Here is an 8,590-nt window from a genome sequence, read left to right as displayed (position 1 = left end):
AATCGAAAGTAAAATATGATTATCATATTAAACAGAACAATGGAAAGGAAAATGTGTTTAAACACATATTTCAAGGGCATATCCTTCCCAAGGACAAGCAGAGCATGATATCCATGATAGTATATAACGTAGAAAATCCTCTCGGTGAGGGGAGAGAATTTCATGACGTTACCCCTACCACGGTGTTTGGATAATTGAGCAAGAAACATTTAGCATTGGGCTTCGAATGTTCTTGTTGAAAATCAGAGTACCACAGACATGCTTCGAGATAGCATTGACATGGTCTTCAGGTGAAGATCAGACTTTGGAATCACGAAGGATCCATCAGGAATAACTTGTAGTAACAGTATTACAATTTCCTCATGGACGAATGGGTAACCCTGCTGAAAAGGAATCTATAATGATAGGTCCTCCAGCCGGGGGGGGGGGGGGGGGGTTGCTAGGCATGGCATCATGCTACCGGGTCATCAAAGGATCAACATCATAACTCTTGGAAAGTTGTCCCAACCATCATATCTGACCGAGATTCAGATCCGAATGGTGTCACGATACCTCAGACTTAGGATACCTGAGAAGGAAAGGTGCAACGCAAATTGACGAGATGACATTGTAAGATTCTCGGGGAAATGAACTATGAAGTGATTTCCGTTAACAAGAGTCCATCATTAACCCAAGGAGAGGACAAGGAGGTGTCTGGTGAACTCAACGGCAATTCACCGAGATTCCCAAAAGATGGATTTCCACGATAATGTGAACAAGAAGATGACATTTGTCAGCTCAAATGGCATAATGATGTATGCTCGAGGAAAACATACACATTTAACATTGGTTGAAAGGTGCACCCGAAGTATGGGCTGGGTTGCACGACCGACGTCGGAATGGTGATTCAATAATCGATAGTCTAAGAATTTCACTTCAAAGCAAGAGGCTTGCTAGAAGTTTTGAATTCACACGACATAGCTCAATTGTCGGTATTCCGGTTGAAAACAATACGGGGGCCAAGGAATGAACGAAGATGGCAAGAAGTATTATGATATCAAGAATTCTTAAGAGGTGGTGAAATTCTCACCACACCCTTGACAAAAGGAGATGGTAATACTTCCGAGGTAAGGAAGATCAACTGCTGGGTAGCAGGGATCCCAAGGTTTACACAAAACACGAACAACTTGTGTTGAACGGAAGGCAATAAAGTGGTCGATGATAATACAATTCATCGAGGGCAAGGATGGTATTTCTCATCATAAATTCAATTGATATCCTGGATGAGCTCGGAATGTTGATGATCACGACACCTTTGTCGAGAGAGTTCAGGAAGATGTAATCGATCGGCGACGACATCAAGTCAAAGTAATGATGAAGTGAAAGGTTATTGGAACCAAGGGTACGACACAAACTCGAAACCAAGCTTGTTGTTCAAGGCGAAATGATATGCCGATGAGGATCGACGTAAGGTTAATTCATCGTCGAAAATTGTGCTCCGAGAAGAAGGACCGGGTAGCACAGTTAAAATTTAGCATGATAATGATATAGCCGATCAGGCTAGGAATGATGTGATCGGGTACAAACTCGTACTTAAAGAAGATTATCAAGTGTCGTTGAACCGTAATGCAGACTCGGTTCAGTTATCGGTGTCTTTGAGTGTTTAATAACTCAGAGCCCGTGAAAAATTGGATTCAGTGGGAAGGTAGCACTTGATGAAGAACTCATAAGAAGTTATGCTGTTCCATGATAATCTCGAGATACCAGGGGGTAATACTCGATGACATATCAAAGTAGAGGTTGGACGGGGGTATTGCTCTACAGAAGACAAGTGCTAAAACTTGCACGAGAAATGGTATTTAAAAGAGAACATGGTCGGAACCACGATTGCAAAAGGCCAGATCCCAGATATATAAGATGAACTTATACCAAAGGAGTAATTAATTTAAGAGAAGCTTTAATAACAAGATCTACATCGTGTCCATGGGCATGAACACAAAGTTCAAGGTCGACTCCCACTTCTCCAATGCATAACCTTCCATTCACCTCTCGTATTTCGAAGATGACAATAGTTGTTGAAAGTTTTACCTGGTGCAATACCAGATAAGTATGACTCGTGAAATCTTTCGGGTTCACACCGGTGAGGTAAGGCGTTGGTTCAATCCCATCAGGGCTTCTTACGATCATATAACATAAGCTTCAAGGGTAAATATCACCAACTCGAAAGCAGAGCATGGTTGACAAGAGGAAAGGATACAATTTACCAAGGGCATTATGTATCGGAGAAAGAACTCACAAAGCGACTAATTATGAAGGACACTGTCGGATAATAATCCAACAGTGGATATGGCGATCCACAATGGGGCTGATACGAGTATCGATACCCAATCAGAGGAAGAAAGATTGCAAATGCATCGATTTATAGAACAGCTGAATAGTTCAACGCTTAATTAGCAAAGTAATTATGATTTTCAAATCAAGGGATCAGGAGAAAATGCTCTGATCAAGAATGGATAAGCTGAATAGACTTAGGGGTACAATCAATGACAATTGGATTTGTTGAGAACCAATTCCAGTTAAAAGAATGGCAGCTCAGTGAGAAAGGTAATCTATAAGGATCAAAGATGATTGCGGGTATTCACAAACATATTGAGTCAACAGACTCAAAATGATAATGACAAGGAATGTCAATATGACTACGAGACTTATGGGATTAACCATAATGCAAGCAAGCAAGAATTTCAAGAGCCAAAGGCTCCAGAGAATTTTCGGAAGATCGAATATTATTTCGAAGACTTTTGTGAAACACATGAACAACTGGGGATGAGCGGATACTCGACAAGTGCGAGGATTATTCGAAGGGGTATTCATGTGGCAAGGAACCGCTAGGCAGTAGGCACAAAGTATTCTCGAAACAATAGAGAAAACTTCGGTTATCTTGTAATAACAAGAACAATGGGGAATGATCGTAAGAATGGCAAGTGTAAGTAGTTATCCATAAGGATTTATCGGTGGTCGGGAATAGCAAAAGTGATGGGTACAAAGTCTCGAGAGAATATCAAAGAGTATCTCCGAAATCTTCCGGTGCAGTCGGTGACCATCTGGACTGACGGGGCTCTCCGGGAGAAAGTATTTATGAGAACCTAAAGTTAGTTTTTAGTAAAAATCGTTTAACCCGAATAGAAGAGGGTTCAGAATCCCAGAGTAAAGGTTGAGGAATAAAAGATCCTAATACCACCCGATGGCGACGTGGGCCCGTAAGGCACACAGCCAAGTTAGTAAAAGTTTTTGTAATGTCTAGACTCGACTTCGGCCAAGGAGTGTGGAAGGGGGATTCCTACAGGCAGTCGGCTCTGATACCAACTTGTGACGCCCCCTCGTCAATCGTACACTAATCATGCACGCAAATGTGTACGATCAAGATCAGGGACGCACGGGGAGATATCACAACACAACTCTATAAATAAAATAAGTCATACAAGCATCATAATACAAGCCAGGGGCCTCGAGGGCTCGAATACAAGTGCTCGATCATAGACGAGTCAGCGGAAGCAACAATATCTGAGTACAGACATAAGTTAAACAAGTTTGCCTTAAGAAGGCTAGCACAAACTGGGATACAGATCGAAAGAGGCGCAGGCCTCCTGCCTGGGATCCTCCTAGGTCACTCCTGGTCGTCATCAGCGGGCAGCACGTAGTAGTAGGCACCTCCGGTGTAGTAGGGGTCGTCGTCGACGGTGGCGTCTGGCTCCTGGACTCCAGCATCTGGTTGCGACAACCAGGTAGAAGGGAAAGGGGAAAAGAGGGAGAAAAGCAACCGTGAGTACTCATCCAAAGTACTCGCAAGCAAGGAGCTACACTACATATGCAATGGGTATATGTGTAAGGAGGCCATATCGGTGGACTGAACTGCAGAATGCCAGAATAAGAGGGGGGATAGCTAATCCTGTCGAAGACTACGCTTCTGGTACCCTCCGTCTTGCAGCATATAGAAGAGAGTAGATTGTAGTCCTCCAAGTAGCATCTCCAAGTAGCATCTCCAAACAGCATCTCCAGTAGCATCGCATAGCATAATCCTACCCGGCGATCCTCTCCTCGTCGCCCTGCGGAAAAGCGATCACCGGGTTGTATCTGGCACTTGGAAGGGTGTGTTTTATTAAGTATCCGGTTCTAGTTGTCATAAGGTCAAGGTACAACTCCAAGTCGTCCTGTTACCGAAGATCACGGCTATTCGAATAGATTAACTTCCCTGCAGGGGTGCACCACATAGCCCAACACGCTCGATCCCATTTGGCCGGACACACTTTCCTGGGTCATGCCCGGCCTCGGAAGATCAACACGTCGCAGCCCCACCTAGGCAAAACAGAGAGGCCAGCACGCCGGTCTAAACCTAAGCGCACAGGGGTCTGGGCCCATCGCCCATAGCACACCTGCACGTTGCGTACGCGGCCGAAAGCGGAACTAGCCCCCTTAATACAAGAGCAGGCTTACGTTCCAATCCGACGCGCGCCGCTCCGTCGCTGACGTCTGAAGTGCTTCGGCTGATACCACGACGTCGGGATACCCATAACTACTCCCACGTAGATGGTTAGTGCGTATAGGCTCGTAGCCAGACTCAGATCAAATACCAAGATCTCGTTAAGCATGTTAAGTATCCGCGAATGCCGAACAAGGCCAGGCCCACCTGTCTCCTAGGTGGTCTCAACCTGCCCTGTCGCTCCGCCACCAAGTAACAGTCGGGGGCCGTCGGGAACCCAGGCCCACCTCTACCGGGATGGAGCCACCTGCCCCTTCAGCCCCCAACTCCGAACAGTATCACAGGTAATGTAACAGTGTAAAGTATATAGTATATGCCCGTGATCACCTCCCGAAGTGATCACAGCCCAGTAGTATAGCATGGCAGACGGACAAGAGTGTAGGGCCACTGATGAAACACTAGCATCCTATACTAAGCATTTAGGATTGCGGGTAAGGTATCAATGACTGTAGCAACAATGACAGGCTATGCATCAGAATAGGATTAACGAAAGCAGTAACATGCTACACTACTCTAATGCAAGCAGTATAGAGGAGAATAGGCGATATCTGGTGATCAAGGGGGGGGGCTTGCCTGGTTGCTCTGGCAAGAGAGAGGGGTCGTCAACTCCGTAGTCGAACTGGGCAGCAGCAGCGTCGGTCTCGTAGTCTACGGGAGAGAAGAGGGGGAAGAAACAATGAATACAATGCAAACAAATGCATATCGATGCATGACATGACAAGTAACGATGCTAGGTGCGCCCAATCGTGGTAGTTGGTGATACCGACGAAGGGGGGGAAACATCCGGGAAAGTATTCCCGGAGTTTCGCGTTTTCGGGCAGAGGAACCGGAGGGGGAAAGTTGCGGGTTCGATAGGTTAGGGGTGTGTGGCGGACGAACGGATCGCGTATCCGGATTCGTCTCGTCGTTCTGAGCAACTTTCATGTTGAAAATATTTTAATCCGAGTTACGGATTAAAAGATATGATTTTTAAAAGATTTTAATAATTTTGGAATTTAATTATTTATTTAATTAATTCGAGAAAAAGGTATTTATGACGTCAGCATGATGTCATGCTGACGTCAGCAGTCAACAGGGGTTGACTGAGTCAACCCTGACATGTGGGTCCAGTGGGACCCACCTGTCATTCTCTATTTAAATTAATTAGGGTTTAGGTTAATCTAATTACAGTTTAATTAAACTTAACTAGTTAATTAATTTAATTAAACCGGATTAATTAACTTAATTAATTAATTAATTAATAATTTTATTAAATCATTTTAATTTTATTAATTATATTTATTGTTTTTTTATTTATTTTATTATTTATTATTTATTTATTATTTTTATTATCTTTATTATTATTATTTATTATTATTATTATCTTTATTATTATTTATTTATTATTTTTATTATCTTTATTATTATTTATTTATTTATTATTTTTATTATCTTTATTATTATTATTTATTTTCTTTTTCTTTCTTCTCCTTTTTTTTTATTTGCGTTCTGGGGGTGGGGGGGGGATGGATAAGTTGGCCCGGCTGGGCCGGTGTTCGACTGGGCCGGCCTGCTGGGCCGGAGCCCAGGGGGGGGGCTCCTTTTTCCCTTTCCCTTTTTTTTGTCTTTTCTTTTATTTCTTCTTTTCGGTTATTAAAATTTTAATTTATTTCAATTTCGAAAAATGTGAGAACAACACCTAAATATGGTATGTTAAAGATACCACTGCCACATTAATTTGGACAGCTAAATAAAATAGTTTATTATTTTACAAAATACAAAAGGCTTTTAATTACTTTCCTTTACTGTTGTTTAATTTTCCCTTGAGCACTTAAACATTTTATAAAAAAGTGGTTTCACCACCATAATTATCTATGTATTATTTGGTTCACTACGAACATTTAAATTTTTAATATTTGAAAACTTTTATTGTTCGCTCGATTTTGAATTTGAAATTCGAACCGGTTTTTGAACTAACCCGAGATTAACTACCGTGACAAAGGTGACGTGGCAACATTAGTGGGGATTACTGTAGCTTAATTACCCGGGCGTCACACTAGTGGGAATTTTTATTATAGAACTTGGCTTGTATATTCCAACGATGGGCTTCCTCAAATGCCCTAGGTCTTCATGAGCAAGCAAGTTGGATGCACACCCACTTCGTTTCTTTTCTGGAGCTTTCATACATTTATAGCTCTTAGTGCATCCGTTGCATGGCAATCCCTACTCCTTACATTGACATCAATTAATGGGCATCTCCATAGCCCGTTGATTAGCCGCGTCAATGTGAGACTTTTTCCCTTTTTGTCTTCTCCACATAACCTCCATCATTATATTCTATTCCACCTATAGTGCTATATCCATGGCTTGCGCTCATGTATTGCTTGAGGGTTGAAAAAGCTGAAGCGTGTTAAAAAGTATGAACCAATTGCTCGGCTCGTCATCGGGGTTGTGCATGATGGGAGCATTTTTGTGTGACGAAAATGAAGCATGGCCAAACTATATGATTTTGTAGGGATAAGCTTGCTTTGGCCTTGTTGTTTTGAAAAGACATGATTGCTTTATTGGTACACTCAAAGTATTATCGTTTTTATGTCAAATGATAGACTATTGCTTTGAATTCACTACAAAAAAAATACACTTCCGTGATGATACGTGTTTGTCACAGTAGGTCGCGTATTTTGTCATGCATGTACATCCATGACAAATTTATGACAGAATCAAGATAGTCATACCTATGCTGTAGTAGAAGTGTTCCATGACATTACCAAAATTATCATCACGGAAGTGTCCACTTGCATGACGATAAATCGCGCATCACATAAGTGCTTTCGTCAAGGGTGACCGACACGTGGCATCCACCGTAACAAAACGTCGTTAAGCTATCGGGTCGGATTTTGGATCCGATAACCCGTTAACAGCCCCGACCAATGGGAAATTTCCACGTGTAAAATTCTGATTGGCCGAGGGAACACCTATCAGCTCGTCAGTGGGCCAGATGTCGCCCGTCCATTGGAGGAGACATGCCTATGGTACATCGACACGTGGCTGGGCCCAACAGAGGCCCATATAGGTTAAAAAGGCCGGCCCAGTCAAAGGTCTGTAGAACTTAATCAGGTACTAGTGGGCCAGCCTAATAACGGACTGCTTAATAAAGGCCCATTTACGGCCCGAAACCAGATCAGGCCCGTTAATTGTTCGCCCAATATTTGGGTCCATTTACAGCCTGAAGCCAGATCTGGCCCGTTAATTGTTCGCCCAATATTTGGGCCCATTTGCGGCCCGAAGCCAGATCTGGCCCGTTAATTGTTCGCCGAATATTCGGGCCCAACTACAGCCCAGTGACTTTCGGCCTGTTAGAGGCCTGATGTAGACATGGGCCTATTTCAGCCCGGTGTGACTTTCAGCCTGGGAATGGCCCGTGCTGCCCATGGGCCATATATGGTTCGACGGGACATCGGGCCCACTAACGGGCCGTGCTAAAGGTGGCAACAGTTAAGCCCAACGTGACTTTGGGCCTGTTAAAGGCCTGTCGCGTAATTCGGCCCGTTGATGCCTGTACTAAGCTTTCGGCCTCTTAAAGGCCCATGATATCAGTGGGCCAACTAAGGCCCGAGATATGTTTCGGCCTGGTAACGGCCCCTGAGCTAACTGGGCCCATAACGGCCCGGTCTACATTTCGGCCTGCTGAAGGCCCGTCGACGACTAGTGAAAATTGAGGCCCAACATGCATTTTGGCCTGCTAAAGGCATGTGGTTTCATCTCAGCCGTAACAGGCCAGTGCAATGTTCAGCCTGTTAATGGCCCAACGCTACCTGGGCCAAACTAAACGCTGGGTCGAGAAAAGGCCCAACTAAAATATAGGCCAGTGTAAGTTTGGGCCTGGCGCAATGTGTGAAGGCCCCAATCATTCAGGCCCAAGAAAGACGCAGGCCGGCCCAATTGTGGCTCGCTAAAAACCTGGCCCGTTAGAGTCGAATGCTTCGGCCCGGTCGACTACATCTGATTTTTTTCAGATAGCGAATGATGGCAGTAACTAGTAGGAATTAAGAACAAACCTACTCTATACAATAAAGAAATTACGGCATAGTAACT

Source organism: Triticum aestivum, chromosome 5B, assembly GCF_018294505.1.
Source record: "Triticum aestivum cultivar Chinese Spring chromosome 5B, IWGSC CS RefSeq v2.1, whole genome shotgun sequence".
NCBI classification, from domain to species: Eukaryota; Viridiplantae; Streptophyta; class Magnoliopsida; order Poales; family Poaceae; genus Triticum; species Triticum aestivum.
The sequence above is the reverse complement of the archived record's forward strand: the minus strand, read 5'-3'. Positions refer to the sequence as shown.